This window comes from Bos grunniens, chromosome 14, assembly GCF_055505025.1.
Source record: "Bos grunniens cultivar Pamir isolate PY7600 chromosome 14, Bosgru_T2T1.0, whole genome shotgun sequence".
NCBI classification, from domain to species: domain Eukaryota; kingdom Metazoa; phylum Chordata; class Mammalia; order Artiodactyla; family Bovidae; genus Bos; species Bos grunniens.
Window position 1 is genome coordinate 35,967,634 of NC_141178.1, and position 22,758 is coordinate 35,990,391.

General features: G+C 42.1%; 1 protein-coding gene across 9 annotated transcripts in view; it reads right to left on the reverse strand.

Annotated features, from left to right (window-relative positions):
* The window catches only part of EXT1 (exostosin glycosyltransferase 1), a 314,140-nt gene that overhangs the window by 106,785 nt on the left and 184,597 nt on the right, over positions 1 to 22,758 (reverse strand). The window contains exon 1 of one of the 9 annotated variants that reach the window (XM_086336353.1): positions 11,754 to 11,880. The exons of the other annotated variants lie outside the window; for them this stretch is intronic. The gene's annotated coding sequence lies outside the window, so the exon portion shown is untranslated. Of the gene's footprint in view, positions 1 to 11,753; positions 11,881 to 22,758 lie in introns of those variants that run through there. 9 annotated transcript variants of the gene reach the window in all.

A 22,758-nucleotide genomic window follows, 5' to 3' on the forward strand; every position in this document is an offset into this window, starting at 1 on the left:
GATTGACATGCAAATATTCTTTTTTTTTATTTTATTTTTAGACTTTACATAATTGTATTAGTTTTGCCAAATATCAAAATGAATCTGCCACAGGTATCACAGTGATTGGTACATTTTATGTGAGTAGAAGGTGGCTTTAAGAGAATGAAATCAGCACTCAACATTGCTGGCATTTCTCATGTTCTCTGTAACTGAAATGATTCCCAAAAACAAGCACTGTCCCCTCCAAACCACAAAGTTTGGATGTCCTCTGGAACAGAGTTCTGTAATCAAAAAATTTAAGGGAACACTTTACTTTGGAAGAAATGAGGGAAAAAAGAGACAGAGGAATGGGGAATAGGAGAAGAGGAAGAAGGAGGAAAGAAGGGAAGAACGGAGAGAGAGGAAATATGCAAAAAGTACTTACCTTATGGTCAATTTCCACTCACTTTAAATACGTGAAATGCATTAAGTTCTTCTGAGTGTGTTAGTTGTTCAGTCTTGTCCGATTCTGTGACCCCACAGACTGTAGCCTACCATGCTCCTCTGTCCATGGGATTCTCCAGGCAAGAATACTGGAGTGGGTTGCCATTTCCTTCTCCGGGTTATCTTTCCAGCCCAGGGATCGAACCTGGGTCTTCTGCTTTGTAGGCAGATTCTTTACCATCTGAGTCATCAGGGAAACGCCTGAGTTCCTCGTGGTTCATTTTGTGAACCACACACCAAGGAGTGTGTTCATTTTGTGAAAACCGGTCAAGTTGAATATTAATAATTTGTGGACTTTTTCAATGTGAATATTATGCTTCATTAAAAATGCTTAGTTTAAAAAAAAAAATGCTTACTTTAAATGTCTTTCCAGTCTGCTGTGTGACCTTAAGCAAATTAACATTTATGAGCCTCAGTTTTGTCTTCTGTACAATAGAGCTAACCATGAGTTCCTTTAAAAAGGCTTACAGGTATGAATGGGTATTCATAGTCTTCCCTATTTCTATTCCACTCTGAAAAATTCTCCAGGCCAGAGTCCAAACCAAGTCTAATCATCTTAATATGGTGCCTGACATATGGTGGGCTGCTTAACAGATCTTGGTGAATAAAACAAGGTGACTGATAACCAGTTTCTTGGAGTCTAGAACAAAGTAGCAAGAAGAAGAAAACCATGAAAACAATCCATTTCTAAGGCCCTCTACCAGGTGGTGGTTCCCATTTTCTCCAAATAACAATCTTTCCAAATAGGGTGAAGTCCTAACATTCCTCTGAAAAGGCTGTACATTGTGCTAGCTGCCTTTGTTTATATAAAACCATCTCTCCCCGCAAGAATGGCTTCCCCTTTGCCATTCTTTATTATCTCTGATTCTCCTGACTCTCAGTTTGGTATTCTCTTCCTACTTCTTTATGCAATTATTATTACTTGACCATTTCCAAGCATTCAGTGTCTTACGTTTCCATTTAACTTTGCAAATTTGTTTTTTGCACAGTATACAGCACGGGGTAAGAACTCAACAAAGATTTGATTCTGACAGACTTCATTCCTGGACCTAATTTAATTCTGGAACATTGGTTCAGAACCCAACTAAACAGTGCTTTATGCTAAGTCCCTGTTGAGTCTCACATCAGCGGGGTATATAAACCAGGAATGCTAAAACAAATGACAAGACTCATGCCCATGACAGACATAAGAAATAGATTTCTTTCCCACTGAGTTCAAAAGCCCTCTGAATCCTTCTCAACACAGCAATCCAGGAAACCACCACCAATTAATATGAGTTGCCACCCATTGAAATCCATTAGTCATCCCCAGGGATAAATATCCTCCCAAACGACAGCTCTCCAAGACCTTGTAACCTCAAAGCACATTTTCAAAAATCTGTTCCATCACATGCCCTATTTCCTGTATAATTCCTTAGAGCCCAGAACATTCATATTTTGTGTGTTAAGCTTTTTACATGCAATTGGTATACCTCAAAACAGTAACAAAAAAAGACGGTTTAAAAAAAAAAAAAGGGTATCTGAAAAATTAATGAACTGTAAATATTTTCCTGGGAAAACACTTGTCTCCTTGGAAAAGAAGATTGTGCATATGTTTCACATCTATTTTAAGAATATGGTGACATTAGCAGGTGTCAGGTCTAGTAGATCAGAAGACAAAGGTCATGTCACACAGGTCTTAACCCATCTGGCTAATACGAAACTATTATTACTCAAAATCTGGAGACTTCTAAGTGCAGAAAACAAACAAGGGAAGGGAGACTGCCTGTTTTTTAACACATCCCCCACATCCCTCAGTATGATGATGACAACCCAGACCATGCCTGACTCTGCACATCCACCCATGTTGTTGTTTAGTTGCCAAGTCATGTCAAACTCTTTGTGACCCCATGGACTGTAGCTCGCCATGGGGATCCTCTGTCCATGGGATTTCCCAGGCAAGAATACTCGAGCAGGTTGCCATTTCCTTCTCCAGGGGATCTTCTTGACCCACATCTCCTGCTCTTCTGTACTGGCAGGTGGAATCTTTACCACTGATCCACCAGTGAAGTATGAAATTCACCCATAGCAGTCCTGAATTCTCTATTAAAGGGCAGAGCCTTCCTCATGGACTTCTTTCTTGACATCCTCCACTGCGCACACCCCCCCTCAAACCATTCTCAGATCCAAAAAGGCTACCTTAATGAAGCAAATGCTTTTACATAGGCAAGCCCACTAATATCCAGATTCTTGCTCAAACACAAATAGGTAACCACGAAATGTTGGCATCTTAATAGCTAAAACAATCTGCCCATCTAAGGGTTTAGCAATTTGCACCATCAACAACCTCATTCCAGGACTTCCCTAGTACACCACAACTCCTGAGCCTGTGCTCCAAAGCTTGAGAGCCCCAACTTCTGAAGCCCATGTGCCCTAGAGTCCATGCTCTGCAAGAAAAGAAGCCACTGGAATGAGAAACCCACACACCGTAAGACAGTAGCCCCCACTTGCTGCAACTAGAGAAAGCCTACAGGCAGCAAAGACGCCTACAGCCCATTCTGACCCAGTGCAGTCAAAAATAACAGAAGTAATAATTGTTAAATGATTAATTTAATAATAATCATTATTAATTATTAATAAGTGATACTTTTTTAACAAAAAAAAACTTGTTCCACTTTCAGTCCTAATTTCCAAGCTTCTGAACATCAGAAAATGCTTGCTCTGGGTATCTGCATTAGAGTTATGTGCAAAGAGTTGGGGAACAATCCACAAAGCCTATTTCAGGACGATGCCTGTATCTGACAATAAGAATGTATCCTGCCCAACCTGTGACTTATGCTGTCAGTGAGAACACCATTACCTTAAAACAACCTTCTGCAATCACTGACTGCTGAGCACAGTGGCACTTTCGTAGTGACACTTAAAATGAAAAGCTCTGTTAATTATTAACACTGGAAAATGAGATACTCTGAATGAGGCATACCCTCTCGCTTTGCTGTTTTCAATAGGCACTTTTTCTCCCATATTACATATGAATTAATAAAGTGGGCTGTGAAGTTTACTGTCATACCACACTTCACTTGGTAAGAATCCATCCTAGGTTTCTTGATGAAATTCACATTTTAAAAACAAATGAACTGGAGATATTTCTCCACCATTGGGAAGCTCTTACTTTTTAATGCAAACTATAAAGCTTGCTGATCAGCCTGTTTGTAAGTTCTGGTATTTATAAGCCTTATAAAGTACACCAGCTGCCTGTGGGATTTTTATACTTAGCAGATAACATTAACTAAGAAACATTTTGGATGAGAGCTATCCTGCTTCCTTGTAATCTGTAAGGTCAAGGGACAATCTTATCAACATGGATTACATTTCTTTTTCTGAAATATGGTCTAAACTTTAAAGAAACAACTTTTTGGTTCATTTTGGCCAAACAACATTTTCACTAATTTAGGCAACGTTTATTTGTTATCCACTAAATATTGTGCATGAGAAAGTCTCTTTAAGTAAAGAAATGTTATCAATAATATAGAATTAAGGGGAATGATATCTGTTTTTTTAAGATAACTCCTTTCCAAAACTTAAAAAAAATTGAACTTTAAAGCCTGTATATCTCTTACAAATCACTTTCTTTAAAAAATTATTTTGTCACAGAATCAGACAAGGATAATAACTTAGAATTAGCCAGATAAAGGAGACTGTGGCCTAAAGAGCTATTTGCTGCCCCAATTCACAAATAATTTAGCTGGTGACAGAAAGAGATCAGGCAGCACCCAGGCCCCCTGGGTCCATATCTGGCCTTCCTTTTCAAGGAACTCTTGCTCAATCTAACCTTGGTTGTTTGGTGAATTTGAAATAAATATAAAACAAAGTGGGAACAAACACCAAAAAGTCTTTTTAGAACCTATTCATCACTCATCCAATTCACTAAGTGGAACCAGGATGATGCCTGCGCTCCACAAGCAGAATTCAATACATTTATGCATATAATTTCTTAAATACTTTGGTTCACCTGTTACTGGCTACTTTCTGATCTTTTTGAGCTCAGCTGGTAAAGAAGCCACCTGCAATGCAGGAGACCCTGGTTCGATTACTGGGCTGGGAAGATTACTGGGTCAATTACTGGAGAAGGGATAGGCTACCTACTCCAGTATTCTTGGGCTTCCCTGGTGGCTCAGACAGTAAAAGAATCCACCTGCAATGCAGGAGACCTGGGTTCCTTCCCTGGATTGGAACTTGAAATAAATATAAATATTTGGAATCTGGGTTCCATCCTTGGGTTGGAACTTGAAAGAAAGAAAGAAAAATTGAAGATCCCCTGGAGGAGGGCATGGCAACCCATGCTAGTATTCTTATCTAGAGAATCCCCATGGACAGAGGAGCCTGGTGGGCTACAGCCCATGAGGTAGCAGAATTGGACACGACTGAGCGACTAAGTACAGCACAGCAGCACCCAATCTTTTCAAAGCCCAGCATTCTCATCAGGAAATGGATTGATACCATTATAAGGATAGTATGCTAGAAGTGGGATTTTTGATCTAAATGAAAAGGATAGTTTTATATTTCTAATCACATATGAATGACCTGATCTGGCATTTCTTTATGTCCCACTTGTTTAAAACAGGTAGAGGATAATGCATTTTGTTCATTCCTTGTCATGACAGCAGGCTTGTCTACAGTAGCCTCCGTAATTCGTACCAAACAAGTTGGCTAAGGAAACTTCATAAAGGAAAAACAAATTTTTTAATGAAAGCTGACCCAGCTCTCAAATCAAACAGGTCTCCACCCAGATCTAACAGTGTAAAGCCTAGTCAGGGGCGGGGCACAGGCCTCAGAAAGGAAGCCACTGTCCTCTTGTTTCAGGCTGCTAAACCCGGAGGTGCCTTCAGTCTTTTGATCTGCAGGTTGAAGGCCTTTCACAGCCCCTCAGGAGCCCCTCCAATGACAAAGGAGTAATAACAGAGCTGTCAAAAGTAACAGAAACGTATTTAAGCCTTGGCATTTTATTATCCTTCAAAGACAGTATAGTCTCACCCCAAATGCTTGGGAAGGAGATATCCTATACCACCTTTATAGAAGGGGTGGATTTCTCACTGAATGGAACCCACCAAAGGCCTAGTGGCAGTGCTGACTGATTTAAAAGCCTTTGAAATGCTCATCTTTTTTGCTCTCTGTCCCTTATAGTATTCAAGCTAAACAGGAAACAGTGGGGAGAAGAGGGCAGATTTTAAAAAGCCCTATTGTGATGCTACGCAGGGAGACCGCCAACAAATTCCTGGTGACCAGGTAACCCAGGAAAGATGTTTCTCACAGGCTGTGGGAGAAAGGGATGAACAGGGCTCTTTTCCTGTAACCACAGCTCTCAGAAAATGTACTCACTCAGTCCGCGGATAACTACTGAGCTATTTCTCAGATGCCAGGCATGTTCTGGACCTGAGGAGACAGTTGTGAGCAGACTGAGGTTCTTAACTCCCTAGAAGTTCCCATTCCATGTGCTCTGCTTATTTGCTCAGTTGTGTCTTTGGACAGTAGCCCACCAGGCTCCTCTGTCCATAGGGATTCTGCAGGTAAGAATACTGGAGTGGGTTGCCATGCCCTCCTCCAGGGGATCTTCCCAACCCAGGGGTGGAACCCAGGTCTCCTGCACTGCAGGCGGATTCTACCATCTGAGCCACCAGGGAAGCCCATTCTATAGCGGACAGCAATGCAGGGGAGACTTAATAAAGCAAACAAAACATGTCGAGGCCAGTTTACGATTAGAAGAGACAGCTCTGCTTATTGTCTAAGCCAATATTTATCATTGAAGTCACGGATTATAGTGAGAAGCTTTTAGGAAAATCAAAATGAAATCGATAGCTTTCAAGAGCAAGGCCCTGAGATAGGAGGGAAGAATGAGCTCGGGATGTTTGAGGAAGAGAGACTAGAAAATCATGAAGGAGGGAGGGGGGCCAGGCTGAGGCCAGTAGCCACTAGATTTAATTCCAACCGTGAAGGGAAAACTTTGGAGGGTTTAAGGGTGGTTCCCATGTGACAACAGGCTAGGACTGCATTTCTCCACTAACCATGATCCTCCCTGTGTCCCCTTACTCCTCTCCCCTCTATTTATGCTCAAGGCAAGAGTCCTTGGAGGAAACTATCAGAAGTGCTTTTGTAGTTCATTCTGTGAGTATTAAGAGCTGAGCAGTGGCGTAGCAGCATGCATGTGCTCAGTTGTGCCCGTCTCTTTGGGACCCCATGGACTGTAGCCCGTCAGGCTCCTCTCTCCAGGCAAGAATACTGGAGTGGGTTGCCATACCCTTCTCCAGGGGATCTTTCTGATCTAGAGATTGAACTCTCATCTCTTGGGTCTCCTGGCTTAGCAGGTAAAATCTTTAACACTGTGCCACCTGGGAAGGATTAAGAACTGAATCACTAGCCAAATTCTTTTTTTTTTTTTTTCCAAATTCTGAAATTTATGGCAGAGAGAAATTCTAGTCACTTAATAAGCCATGCACTGAAAATTTCACATATTGGGATGCTAAGTGAAAAAAGATTTACTACGGCAGTATAATGTTGACTATAAAAGAAGTTAGAGATAAGGACTGAAAAGAAGCATTAAAAAATGAATAATCACGGTTAATGTCATGATGGATAAGTAAAGACTGGGGACTGCCACAGATTGGAGGAGACTAAAAAAAGACAAGACTAAAGGCAGGGTAGGATCCTGGTCTGGATCCAGGAACAGAAAGAGAAGCAGTGGGAAAAAAGAAAAAAAAAGAATCCAAATAATCTGTGGCTTAATTAATAGTATTACCGCCAATGCTAATTTCTTAGTTTGAATAATTACACTATGGTTACATAATATGTTAACTTTAGGGAATGCTGTGTGAAGGATATAAAAGAACTCGCCATACTATTTTTGGAACTTTTCTCTAAGTATAAAGTTATTTCAAAATAAAAAGTTAAAAAAGGAAAGGCTGATTTGCAGTCCTATAATTGCTGGTGACTTACCTATCTTAAAAACTTACTTTTATTTCTTATGTGTATAACTCGATGCTCTTAATCATTTAGAAAGAAAAAAATCACAGTGGGGGTGCTCCATTCATTTGCAATCATTGGTTCATTATCATCATTTCTTTTTTTTTTAATTTTGCTTTTTAAAAAACGTCTTTATTGAATGCTATAATATTGCTTTTGTTGTTTATGTTCTGATTTTTAGGCCATGAGACATATGGGATCTTAGCTCTCCAACTTGGGTTCAAATCTGCACCCCCTGCATTAGAAGGTGAAGTCTTAACCACTGGACCAGCAGGGAAATCCTGTCATTGCCATCATTTCCCTTTCATGGAAACTCCTGCTGGAGAAAGTGTAAAAATGAATTTATATATGAGAGGTCTAGGAGAGGTCTAATATGCATTCCGCATGATAAATGTAATCTGCATTCTATTTCCTTTAAGGAGGGTGTCTCCACAGTGGATTAAATGCTTCTGCCAGACTCACATCATTTTTACAAGCTCCAGTAGGAGTGCACACGTCAAGTCTTGGGAGGACAAGATGCACTGCTGGTGAAGATATAATTACTCCCAGAAGAATGACTCCCAGGGACTTTCCTGGTGGCTGAGTGGCTAAGATTTCATGGTCCCAATGCAAGGGTCCTGGGTTTGATCCCTGGTCAGGAAACTAGATCCCATAAGACACAACTAAGAGTTTGCAAGCTACAGCTAAAGATCCAGAGAGGCCAAATAAATAAATACTTTTTTAAAAAAGGAAAGAGATAACAGAATGAGAATATATTCCACAAGCTAGCCACCTCTTCCTGTGGCACATTTGTCTACCAACAGGCTCAAAACTCAACATTCAAAAAACTAACATCATAGCATCTAGTCCCATCACTTCATGGCAAATAGAAAGGGAAAAAGTAGAAGGAGTGAGAAATTTTATTTTCTTGGGCTCCAAAATCACTGCGGATGGTGACTGCAGCCATGAAATTAAAAAACACTTGTTCCATGGAAAGAAAGCTAGGACAACCTCCACAGCACATTAAAAAGCAGAGACATCGCCTTGCTGACAAAAGTCCATATAGTCAAAGCTATGCTTTTTCCAGTAGTCATGTATGGATGTGACAGTTGAACCATAAAGAAGGTTGAGTGTCAAAGAACTGATGTTTTTGAACTGTGGTGCTAGAGAAGACTCTTGAAAGTCCCTTGGACAGCAAGAAGATCAAACCAGTCAATCCTAAAGAAAATCATCCATGAATATTCGTTGGAAGGACTGATGTTGAAGCTGAAGCTTCAATACTCTGGCCACTTGATGCAAAGAGCCAACTCATTACAAAAGATCCTGATGTGGAGAAAGACTGAAGGCAGGAGGAGGAGGTGGCAGAGGATGAGATGGTTGGATGGCATGACTGATTCAATGGACATGAATTTGAGCAAACTCCGAAGGACAGAGGAGCCTGGGGTACTGCAGTCCATGGGGTTGCAAAGAGTTGGACATGACTGACTAAAACAACAACAAGGCTTTCTTTCCTCTCCAGAACTCCAGGGAAGACAGTCCATCTTGTGTGGGATCTAACCCCAGCTTACAAACACAAGCTTGAGACAGCAATAAACACATCCAGTTCTGCTTTTCTGCTACTTGGAACTACAGCCTGGCAATAGATAAGTTGAAGTCACAAGAGTGACTGCAAGTGAGAAAAATCAGGAAATGAAGGGAAGAAGGAAGAGGAACTGATGGTGGGGGTTGGGAAAAAGGAAATAATCTGAGAACCACTATGTGAGAGTCCAGGCTCTGCTTCATGTATGTTACACAGTTTAACCAGGCCACAACCTTATCAAGGGTCATTGTCCTCATTTTATAGATGAACTGCCAGGGTTTAGAAAGCCTAGCTAGGTGACCAATATTTTTTCCACAAGATTATGGCAAGATCCATAAGACTCTATATAAGCAAATAGTCATCCATGAGTGCTCAGGTGTGAGTCTGAGAAACGGCTTTGCTGTTAGGTGTCACTGGTACAAGTAATGTAACCACAAACAGGCTCATGTGTGCTCAGTCATGTCCAGCTCTTTCAGACCCCATGGACTGTAGCCCACCAGGCTCCTCTGTCCATAGGATTTCCCAGGCAAGAACACTGGAGTAGGTTGCCATTTCCTCTTCCAGGGGGTAGTCCTGACCCAGGGTTTGAACCCAAGTCTCCTGTGTCTCCTGCATTACAGGTGGATTCTTTACTGCTAAGTCACTGGAGAAGCCCACTGGCTCATGAGACCTACTTAAATCTGTGCAAGGGAAAGAGACAAAGACTGCAGCTAAGAATCTTTCCCTTGGAATGGTTCAGCCTCACACACTTGCCGAATAGCATGTAGAAAACCTTACAAGACCTGCATGTCGTCATCATTAGAGATTACTTCTAAGAGTAATGTAGAGAGATCATCTCAGGACTTGCCTTGGGGTCCAGTGGCAAAGACTATGTGCTCCCGATGCAAGGGGCCGGGGTTCTATCCCTGGTCAGGGAACTAGACCCCACATGCTGCAACGAAGAGTTCCCACGGCACAACTAAAGATCCCTCATGCAGCAGCTAAGACCCAGCGCAGGCAAAGAAATAAATATTTTTTAAAAACAATTAAAGAGCTCATCTCTTCCTGACTCAGATTTCCCCCTTTAAAACTGTATATTTAAAGACCTAAGAAACAAAGGAAAAAACAAAAAACTCTTGAGAGTCCCTTGGACAACAAAGAGATCAAACCAGTCAATTCTAAATGAAATCAACCCTGAATATTCATTGGAAGGACTGGACTGAAGCTCAGATATTTTGGCCACCTGATGCAAAGCACTGACTCATTAGAAAAGACCCTGATTCTGGGAAAGATTGAGGGCAGGCGGAGAAGGGGGCAACAGAGGATGAGATGGTCGGATGGCATCACCGACTCAATGGATGTGAGTTTGAGCAAGCTCCGGGAGATGGAGAAGGACAGGGAAGCCTGGCGTGCTGCAGTCCATGGGGTCGCAGAGAGTTAAACATGACTGAGCAATTGAACAACAACAAGGAAGGAGACAGGAAAATTTTGACTTTTTACTTTATTCTTTTCCTTACTCTTGCATTTGTTTATGTGAATGATCAAGTTGTACTTTAATGTTTAAAAAATAACTAAAATTTTATGTTTAAAAAACTAATTAAAAAGAAAGAAAAATCTTCCTTCAAGGCTAGAAGAGATCCTGAAAGTGATTAATTTCAGTAGCCTCATGTACCGACAAGAAAACTGGAATCTTCAGAGAAATCAAGCTGGGCCTAGGACACAGACCTCCTAAATTTGGGGCTCCGTGTTCTTTCAGTTACCTACACCAATCTCAGGAACATGCTTATGGTGCCTGGTTGCAGAGGCCATGGTGGAACTACAAAGTGCAATGAGTCTATTCTGGCCAGACTGGATCCTGACCATAAGCAGTGAATCGCCTATCACTCACTGTACAACATGGCACCAGGAAGTATATGAATATAGCACCCCAGGTCAAGCACAATTGAATCAAAATTCCGTCCCAGAATTTACGTGAACATCCAAGCTGGTATTTCTATCACTAGTCTCATACTGAAAACTATGAGATCGGTTCCAGATAATTACAGCCACAGCAGAACTGAGAGAAGAATAAATGTGAGTGATAGAGTTCAAGTTGGTATACTCAGCATTTGTTCGAAGATGCCACCTTGTCCAAGGAACTCCTGCTCACACAAGGGTATGGGCCTCCCTTGCTTGCCTGTCCAGGCCTTAACGCAAAAGCAAAGTGAATGCCTTGGAACTACTTGCCTCACTTCTAGTTCCAGGGACCTCAGAGCATGAGGTGTGCTCAGGATCTCTCTCTAGATGTTTTCACTATGCCAGGAGCCCTGGGAAAATCTCTCCTTAAACCACGTGGAGAAGCCTTTTGGCTATCGCCATGAGTTGAGTATAAAATCAATAGTAGAGACCCTTCACCCAACACAGCCCCTTTTCCAAAGGACACCACAGAGGTCCTTATGTAATCTGGCTCTAAACTGGTTCCCAGACAATTGATGCATCAAAGCCAACAGTATAGCAAATCACTATTTGAGATAAGGCCTAAAATATTCTGTTTTGGCTGAAAGGAAAACCTAAAATTATAAAGCAGAGATGCTGTGGGCTGTGTCAGAGCCAGTTTGATAGGAGGAAACCACTGTCTTCTGTGGCTTTCTTTGACAGAACCGGCTTTTTGTGGCATTTCCCTTTCTTCATGGAAGAGATGTTATTCTGGAGGGACTGAATGATACTACGTCCTGACACAGAAAAGTTATTTATACGTAAATCACAGTAACTTTACCCATGGTAACGAGGCTGTCAGCGTCTTGTGTGATTTACTGCAATCTTGTCATAGAAAAGCTTCATTTCCTTGACACCTGCGTGGTAATGCCACCGATAATTCCATGCTGCACGTGTGTTTGCCTCTCTTTGCCTGAAGGTGTGTTAAAATCTAGAGTGAGGTTTCAGTCAGAGTAATTCTGATACCAGGCTCCAGGACCCAGAGTATCAGCATGCAGGTGCACACACACACAGACGCACATAATACTATATCCATCACCCAGGAAACCCAGGTAGGCACCTCTTTCCTAAGAGATATATAATTATCAGGATAGAGGCTTGCATCTTAGTTTTGTAAGGACAATTATGTATTATACTTTATATAATAAAGGTATATATTATAATTTTATAATTTATATATAATTAACATATATTTTCTATATAATCCATATATTATATAATTGTATATTATAATAAAATTGTATATCTACAATAGGTATATCTATACCTATCTTACTAAAAAGGCATGACAAGGTAGAAAGAAGTTTAAAATGACAGAATTAAAGTTGGAAACAGCACTGCCAATAAAAATTCAGATTTCTAACTCTTATTAACAATATTAAGAGAAAGCTATTTCAGATAATAATGGCTAAGAGGGAATATAATAATTCAAGAAAACCTACCAAAATCAATTCCCTTCTCCCCAGACAGTACCAATATAGTAATATTAGTACTAGTACTGATGGGAAGGAACAAAAAAGAGAAGAGGAAAAGGATTGTCATAAGCTACCACCCTGTAAAGACATCTTTTCGTAAGTAGCTTCCTCCTGCGACCGTCATTTCTTATCTTCATCCTCATACTCATAGGAAAATCTAAAAACCTGCTTATGCTTCTTGGATATTTTCAATGTTAAGACACTTTCATAAAATTCTCACTCCCAATTCTGGAGGTGGATGGTGTAATACTGATTTAACAGAACTAATGGAATAGCCTCAGAGACTCAGAACTCTCCTTGGACCTGGTATGATGAGCATATTTGCACATTCTCATAATAATACCCATATCGCTTCTGTGTGTCCAGTTGAGTGGTGGGTGTCTTATAGGGAGAAAAGAGAGAACAGGAAATGAGGGTGTGCCTGGACAAGCAATCATACATTCCATCCCAGAGGTATTCTCTTGCGGGGCACTGTAGGCACCTCATCCTCTCCTTTCCCTTCCCTCACTCACTGACTTGGCAGCCACATGCTCTGAGCTCTTGCAGACATGCACAGATGACCATGGTGCAGTCAGCACACTGGGAGGGCCTGGCAGCAAGGATCCTGCCCTAGGGGGGGTCCCGAGCCCTTTTCAGGATGGTACTTAGGCCACAATGAGCACTACTAACTGCTACCTTGCAGTTCAAGTTTCCAGCATGCTTGTATACACTGCAAGCCCTCTTACTTTACATTAGCTACTCTTGCCAAATGTCTGAGGAAGTAGGGTCAGCATCATTATCTTCGGGATTACTGGCAGGAGGAGGAAATAGGTCTATGGTGGTTAAGATGACTTATCCACAGCTGTCCTGGGGTTCCAGGAGTGCTGGTTCAGAAAAGAGCCCGCTGTGCCCCTCCCCAAGACTCAGTGAGACCCCATCACTATCGTGGCTCTATAGGCCCCCACCACCCCTAAAACCCAGTCGATGTAAAATTCAGAACAAAGGTATATCTTCAAATTTGGAGAACTCAGGGTCACAGTAATGATAAAGGTCATCTTTTAACATGTTATATCAAAAAGGCAATTTCTATTTTCCTTTCTCTGTTCCAAAAATGCACTTACAGCTTATGAAGTAACATCCTGATCGAGGTACATTTCCTGATGGTAATGACCGCTAAAACCTTCAGACAAAGCCCAGGTACCAGCAACTCCTCTGGCCAGTGTCATTAATGACACAGGAGCAGCTACTCAAAAAGCCTTGCTCTTTCATAGTAAATAAATACTAAGCGGTGTCCCTCTTATCTGAGGATTTTGGTGCATCTTACAGACACTGCTCATTAAGTCTCACCAGGCAGCTCTGAGACACATAAAGACGTCCCATTCATGAAGGGAGGAAACAGCCACCCGCTAATATACCTGACAGGGTAACACTGGAGGATGTCATTATGAACATTACCTAGAAATCTCTCATCTAGATGCCTTCTTCTAAGCATCACTCCCTCACTGGCAAAATGAGAAATAATAATGCCCATTTGGCCAACTTTGTGAGGTTGGAATGAAGATCAAATGAAAGGACAGATGGAAAGGTGGCAAGTGAACTCTGATGTTTGGACAAATAAAAGTGTGATTTGTATTACCTAAACCAAGCCTAGATTTGAGGCAGAAAACGCCATCTCCAAACAGTATGCCCTAGACATTAAGTCTTTTCTCCAAATAGCTTGGGCATTATTTATATCAACGCAAATTCTATTTCTAAGTCTGTGATCACATTCCTATAGGATACAGCAGAAGATGAAGAGAAAGTGAAATCAGAGTCAAAGCACACAGACACAACAATTAGCCTTGATTGGAATGTTTGCATATACTCAACATTCCAGAAAGTTTGTTCATCTGCCTGGAAAACATTCACAATTGAAGAAACAGAACTATATGCTCAAACTTCATAAAGGATTATCTCTCTTTATGTAGACTTTTTTTTTTTTTAACCCCAGTTACATAAAGGCAGCTTCAAAAGTTTTACTAAAATGCCTGTAAGAACTGCAGACGTTCAATTGTCAACTGGATTTGCTGCTGGGGGAGATAATCCATTTGGTTCAAAGGCAACAACTCCTGCAAAGGAGATATGTCTTCCAGAAATTCACAGGCAACTTGAACCACACAGCCCTTAACACTTCCATGCCCAGCACCCCACCCTACTTCCTAAAGAAGGAGATGTCTCTATCCATTTGAAGAGGCCAACTGATTTCCAACATCAATTGGCATCAATTAAAAGAACAGAGGGGCACTCTGCACTATGTTATTAGAGTTGACTGGTAACTAAGTTTTAGCAGCATTTAGAACCTTTTGCTCAGAGAAGGCAATGGCAGCCCACTGCAGTACTCTTGCCTGGAAAATCCCATGGGTGGAGGAGGCTGGTAGGCTGCATGCAGTTCATGGGGTCGCAAAGGGTTGGACACGACTGATCAACTTCACTTTCACTTTTCACTTTCATGCATTGGAGAAGGAAATGGGAACCCACTCCAGTGTTCTTGCCTGGAGAATCCCAGACATGGCAGAGCCTGGTGGGCTGCTGTCTACAAGGTCGCACAGAGACGGACATGACTGAAGTGACTTAGCAGCAGCAGCAGCAGCAGAATATTTTGCTAAGTAACTTTGCCAAGCATGAAAATTACTGTGGACATCTACCTCTTTGGCTGCCCAATAAGTGATCCCCTTTTCTATGATAGAGGAATTTCCCACTGTGAGAATCCATGGGGCCGGAGAGGGGGTGGACAAGATTTCTTTTCATTATGGAAGCAGGGAGGAGCCCAGCTTCTCTCTCCCCTTACCTTCCTTTCCCAGGATGGGTTAGAAGTAGAACCTAAGGTGGCCAACCTGAGGCTCTCAGGATCCAGTGGAGGCACTGCCTAGCACCCAGTGTGTCTGGGCTGCTTCTGAGAAGGTCACAGTTAAGGTTCCAACCAGTACTCCCAGTCAAGTTCTCACCACCCTGTCAATGCTATGAACAGTCCAAGATTCCTCAGTAATTTCTTTCTCTGGTGAACTCAGTCAAAGTCAGTTTCTATGATTTTCTGCAAAGAATCCTCACTGGACTTACCAGAGGATAAAGAGGTATCATTTGCTAAGGCTAATGTTTGATGGGAATTTGGATGATCAATATCAATAAGTCCCCTACACATGAACAAGTTCTGTTCTGAGAGTTCATTTATAAGTCCGATTTGTTCATAAGTTCAACAAAGTTAACCTAGCATCCAAATAATACAATCAACTATATAATACTGTGGGCTTCCCTGGTGGCTCAGATTGTAAAGAATCCGCCTGCAATGCAGGAGACCTGGGTTCGATCCCTGGGCTGGGAAGATCCCCAGGAGAAGGAAATGGCAACCCACTCCAGTAGAATTGCCTAGAGAATTTCATGGACAGAAGAGTCTGTCAGGCTACAGTTCATGGGGTCACAAAGATTTGGACACAGCTGAGAGACTTTCACTCACTCATCTAGTACTGTACTATGATAGGTTTATAATACTTCTCACACAAATAATACATAAAAAACAAACACAAAAAATAAAATATTTTTAATCTTTCAGTAATGTACTTTTAAAAGTAGTACAAAGTACTACTAGTACTTTGTAGTGTTACTGTAGTATTACTACAGTATTACTGACTACAGTAATACTGTAGTACTGTACTCTATAGAATACTGTAAAGTACACAAAAGCACAAGCATTTGTAGGCGTTGCACACTTGTGACAACGCATGCCAGACACAAGGACTTCTGTGATTGGGCATGCGAATGCATGTTCTCATCTTTGAAAGCTCACAACCTGAGGGTTCACAGGTAGGAGACTTACTGTAGTTAGCTGACTTAGAGAAGCAACAGGGAGTGTAAGGGTGACTCCCTTCTCTGCCTCCCCGCCCCAGGTATGATCTGGAATAAAATTCAATGCACATGGCAGTTGGGGCATGAATCACCCCATTAGAATGATGCTGATGCAGCATCTTGGGGGCTCAGAGACAATGAGCTTCGCAGTCAGTCAGTGGTGGGGACCACGTAAGAGGAAAGAGGCATTTGCTATCACTGATGTCCTGGAAAGGACTCCCAGCATGGGAGTCACAACAGCGAGATTCTGGCCCCAGCACTGCCTAACTGGTACTCAAAGGAGGCTCTGGGACCAGGGGAACTGACATCCTATGGGAACAAAGTGTTAGAAATGCAGAATTTTAGACTCTGCCTTCATTTAGAATCTACGGAGATTTAGTAGATTTAGAATCATTTAGAATCACAACCTGCATTTTAAGAAAATAATGAGATGATTCATACAGACTGATTTGGCCAAAATTCTTTCCTCTATTTCTACTGTATTAGTGACATAATCAGTGCCCTCTCTGTACATGGCACTGGGCTAGAGCTACTGCAGAAAACTAGCTGATCCCATCTATAGCTCACATGGGATTAAGAGATTGACTTTACATGTCATCAGCTACCTCGTATCCAGGAGCAGTGAGGGGCGGGTATTTTTGGCTGCTATAAAAACCAAGGGGGAGCAATGCTCAATGAGTAGAATCCCTTTAGGTTGTATTGTTAACAGAGGCTAAAAGGAAATGATCTGTTTACGCCTTTATGCAACATCTTTATAAGTCTGAGCACAAAGACAATCAGCAGCTGCTAGTAATTATGGTGCCATGTGGGTACCACTGACCTCACATTGGCCTCCATGGTTACATCATATGCTTCAGAGAAAAATACTGATCATTACAGGGCAAACAGGTAGAGTGAGAAGGAAATCAGAGAAACACACAGCTTTCTACATAACAGATGTAGAGGGAAGAGGAGCAGAGGGAGAAGGGAAAGTCTGGTCCGCTATGGTTCAGGAGGACACGAAACCTGACCCAAGTGTGATAAAGATTAGGCAAAATTAACATCCCTTTATTCTGCATGTTGGAGTCTGTTGGTTCAAAGGGGATTTTAATATCAGAAACAAGCATTATCAACAAAGCATGTAAGTAAATGGCTCTTGAAATGTATCAAATTTTTGATATGTAATGGGCTCATTAAATGATGCTTAAATCTCAGCAACCTGTTTCCCTAATAAACTCACAAGTAGGTATTCTGTTAGTTTCTGACTCTTAAATGATTTTCATTATAAATACAGACATATTCTTATGGAGGAAAATATCCCAGAAGATAGACTAGAAATGTTTTAGGTAAGAAGGGACTATGCTATGTATGTTTATGGCTGAGTTCCTTCTCTGTTCACCCGAAACTATCACAACATTGTCTGTTAATCGGCTAAGCATTCTAAGTTGCTTCAGTTGTGTCCGACTCTCTGCAACGCTATGCGCTGTAGCCCGCCAGGCTCCTGTGTCCTTGGGATTCTCCAGGCAAGAATACTGCAGTGGGTTGCCACGCCCTCCTCCAGGAGATCTTCCTGACCCAGGGATCTTCCTGACCCAAGGTTCTTATGTCTCCTGCATTCACAGGTGGGTTCTTAACCACTAGCGCCACCTGGGAATCGGCTACACCTGAATACAAAATAAAAAGTTTTTAAAAAGAAGTGACTATGTTAATACCCACCCAGTGCCACTCTGGATATCTTTAGATTAGAAACGAGAATGCTTTTTAAATGTTCTATGATGTGACTCCCCCACCCCAGCTATAGTTTATGGCTTTCTTCACATGACAGGAGGCAGCTCTAAGAGGTACAAGGACAGGAACTACATCTGCCTTTTCGTCAGTTCTTTCCACAGCATTTAATATAACACTGGCACCTAAGTGTTGAGAAAGAATGAATGGATCAGTGAACAAAACAAAACATAACCCACAACTTATGATTGAAGGGGGAGACCTGGTACAGTATTTCAAAGCTGCGGCAGAACTATGCAGAGAAAAGGACTTTTTTCTCCAAAAGACAAATGGTACCATCGTCACTTCATAGCCTTTTCCAGTTACAGAAGGCACATGGTTCCAGGTGTATGAGAATATATCTAAGGTAATCTGGGCCGAAAGCCCTAGGATCCTGCAATAGTCAGGTCCCATGTTGTTTCTATGAGCTTTTTCATTTGAAAGTTAAGGAAACTGGGACCCAGAAGGTTAAGCAGTCTGATTCAGGTCTAGTTCAAGTTAGAAGAGCCTGGACTGGATCCCAGGCTGGCCTCCCCTGGTTCATGCTTCTTTCCCCTCCAGCATGTTGACACCCTCACTCTAAGGGACAATAGTGAGCATCTTCATAGGAACATAGTCAGTTAACTCGGTATATTCCCAATGCACCTGTCAGGGCAAACTGTGATCTCATTCTTTAGATCATTTGGGTGGTAGAACTTCTCTTTGTCTATTTAAAGTATTTCAGAGATATTTATGGGCCCCCAAGGGCTTCCCAGGTGGCACTACTGGTCAAGAACCTGTCTGCCAATGCAGGAGACATAAGAGATGCAGGTTCAATCCCTAGGTCGGGAAAATTCCCTGGAGAAGGGCACAGCAACCCACTCCAGTGTTCTTGCCTGGAAAATCCTATGGACAGAGGAGCCTGGCAGGCTACAGTCCATAGAATCACAAAGAGTCAGACATGACTAAAGTGACTTAGCATGTACACATGCATGCACATTGGCCCCTAAATGGATCTAAAGTGACCACTGCTTTACAGTTTGTGATCCTAAGGAAGAGCAGCCAGGTGAGTTCTTCTGAAGAGGACCAGATAAAATCCCAGACAGGGTCTCTACTTCAATGTCCACTGAACTGACTGCTCTGTTTCCCCTACTTTCTTGCATATAGCATTTCATCACTCCAGCTGCATCATTAATGCAGAGCGTCCTGGCTCCGTACAGACAAAGAGTGATGATGCGTGAGAATGGAATCCATAGAAGGTCATTAACTGCCCAAATTACTGGGTAAATTCAAGCACCTAAATACTTTAGCTCATAAATACACCTGGCTTCTAAAAAACTGGGGCAGGGAGGGGAGAGAAAGAGGGCAGTCACTGAAGCCAAAGTGACAATACAGGTGACTAAAGAGAAAAAGGTAAGGAAAGAGGGTGGATGGTTCAACGCCAAGGATTTAGACAATCCATCTCCAATGAAAACACTTACAGAGAAGGCTCTGCTTATAAACATCTTTCTTTACCTTCTTTTTGGATGGATTTTTAAATTTTCCTAAAGAGTCCAGGTTACTGAAAATAACCACACTGCTCATGTCTCTTGGTTAAAGACATGTCAAAAATTCTAGAAGAACACTAACAACTAAAGCCCCAAATAGCATAATGTCCTTCATCAATCTCATCTCAGAGGCTTTACCGACCCACAGAAGTCCAGCTGCTTACACATGCAATTTATTACTCCTTCAGCGAGCCCTCTTTGGGATTCTCAGCCATGTGGGATATGTCATAACAGTATAGTAACAATCATCCCTGGGCTTCCCAGGTGGCCCTAGTGGTAAAGAGCCTGCCTTCCAATGTAGGAGAGAAAAGAAACACAAGTTCGATTCCTGAGTCAGGAAGATCCCCTGGAGGAGGGCACAGCACCCCACTCCAGTATTCTTACCTGGAGAATCACATGGACAGAAGAGCCTGGCGGGCTAAAGTCCACAGGGTCACAGAGAGTCAGACGCAACTGAAGCAACTTAGCACAACAACCATCCCCTCCATAAGAACACACTTATAATATCACCTGGAAGAAATGCAGGGCTGCCGACACCACAGTCTATACATTTCACTTCCTGGTTTTCTTAGTCCTCCCCTCATCTGGTTATCATCTTCCAGGAAGTCCCAACCAGCAACAAAAACACTGAACTGTGTTGCATCGAAAAGATTTCAAATGAAACCAAAACAAATTCATCTCACTGCTTTATGGCTCCTTCCTTTTCACTGCCCAGTGTCTGTTCTCCTTCCAAGCAGCTCAGGGAACAGCCCATCTTAATTGCCACACATATCATATTAAGTATTACTCTGCCTTCTTCAAACTGATTTTTGGGTTTATTTGCATGTTTTTGATGTTGTTTTGTCCATTCCATGCAACTTGCAGGATCTTAGTTCCCCGGGGCAGGAACCTAGTTCCCCAGAGCTGAAAGCCTGGAAGCCTAAGCATTGGGACTACCAGGGAACTCCCTGAATTGGATTTTTAAAATCCATTCCCTGGAAAAACCGGTCTCTGGAAAAAAAATTTTTTTTCACAATTTCTTCTTACAAGTAAACATGGCATTCACTGTATTTAACAAACATACGCCAGGTATCTGGTTGAGGGATGGGGGGCAGGGAGGGATAAAAAATCAAGTAAGCTATAATCCCTGTCCAAGAGAGTTCATACTCTCACAAAGGAAGATGGGCAGAGGCAGCAGTGCCATTTAAAACAATAATGATAGGGACTTCCTGGCGGTCCGGCGGTTAAGAATAAGCCTTACAATGCACAGGACGTGGGTTCGACCCCAGATCAGGGAACTAAGGTCCCACGTGCTGTGTGGCCACAAAGCCTGTGTGCCACAACTACTGAGCCTATGCGCTCTGGAGCCTGCATACCGCAGCAGAAGATCCACATGCTGCAGCTAAGGCCCAGCACAGTGAAAACTAAAATAAAATGATTCTAATCACTACATGATAACAACATTATAGTAGCAAGAAGAATGGAGAAGGAAATGGCCACCCACTCCAGTATTCTTGCCTGGAGAATCCAAGGGACAGAGGAGCCAGGTGGGCTGCCATCTATGGGGTCGCACAGACTTGAACATGATTGAAGTGACTTAGCAGCAGCAACAGTAGCAGCAAGAAGAATTTATACAAGGTGAAACTGTGGAGTATACACTTAATCAGCTTACAAAATACTTCTGTCTTTACATCAGATTTGGTCGAAGGGAAAGCTGACTTCAGGAGTGGGTGGCCCAGGCAATGACAAAGAAATCCAGCTCTCTCAGAAGCATCCTAGGCTTGGTTTAATGCTCTCCTGTGCATCTTAACAATTTCTTAATCAGGAGCCTGCATTTTCATTTGGTGCTAGACCCTTTAACATCTAGCCAAAGCTCTGGTTTTTCCAGTAGTCATGTATGGATGTGAGAGTTGGACCAGAAAGAAGGCAGAGTGCTGAAGAACTGAAGCTTTCAATATGTGTTGCCAGAGAAAATTCTTGACTTGGACTTCCTTGCAATCCCTTGGACTGCAAGGATATCCAACCAGTCCATTCTAAAGGAAATCAGTCCTGAATATTCATTGGAAGGACTGATACTGAAGCTGAAGCTCCAATACTTTGGCCACCTGATGCCAAGAGTCGACTCACTGCAAAAGACCCTGATGATGGGAAAGATTGAGGGCAGGAAAGGAAGAGGGCGACAGAAGATGAGATGGTTGGATGGCATTATCGACTCAGTGGACATGAGTCTAATAAGAAAACTCTGGGATGTAGTGAAGGACAGGGAAGCCTGATGTGCTGCAGTCCACGGAGTCACAAAGAGTCAGATACAACTGAGTGACCACACAACAACAAAGACCCTTTAAATTATGTGGTTGGGGCTGCTTTCAGGCTAAGATCTGCAAACATCTGTCTCTGGCTTACAAACAGCTCTCTTTCACACAAGCGGCTATGGTCAAATGAGAAAGCCGAGGGGCAGAAGAGGACACGATATTTGTTCAGTGGAGCCTCCAGTTGAGAAGGCGACTTCCTCCTCACAGAAGAGGATTGAAATGATGTTGCTGATGACCTGAACTCATATATCTCTGCCCTTATCATCAATATCTTAGACCTTCGGAGTCAAAAGAGAACCTCGAGGACAGAGGCTTCATTTTGGGGTAAACAGCTGGACATTGGGGTGACTCGTCAAAGAATGAACAGTTAGTTCTGGGAAGACAGGATAAAAACCAAGTCTGTTGCTCTTTCAGCTACATCAAGTTCCATTTGATGAGAACTGTTGAACTGCTCTGTTCACTGCTCGTATGTAATTAATACCTGGTTGAACACTCAAGTATGTATGTATGCATATGTAAATGAAGGAACAAACCAAAAAGGCAAAAAAATAAATTATTTCTCAGGAGGCACAGAATCTAAACATTTCGATGTTTCCTTTACTTAAACTTTCTTAAAAATCTCCAGTTTTCTTTTTAAGCCCTTCAAGGAAGGAATGCCTCTTTGGAAAAACACCAAACAGGGACCGTAAAATAATGATGATGATGATAAGAGCAATAACACTGATTTAGAACATGACAATAGAGGAAGACGGAGAGATCTCAATGGCAGCCGACTCAGATCTTACATCCAACAGAATTCAGTAATAAGTCTCCTTGCCTGGTAACTCTCAAATACATGAAACCTCAGTCCAGGGCCTGAATGTCTGTCAGATGTGACGAGAGATGCGTGTGTT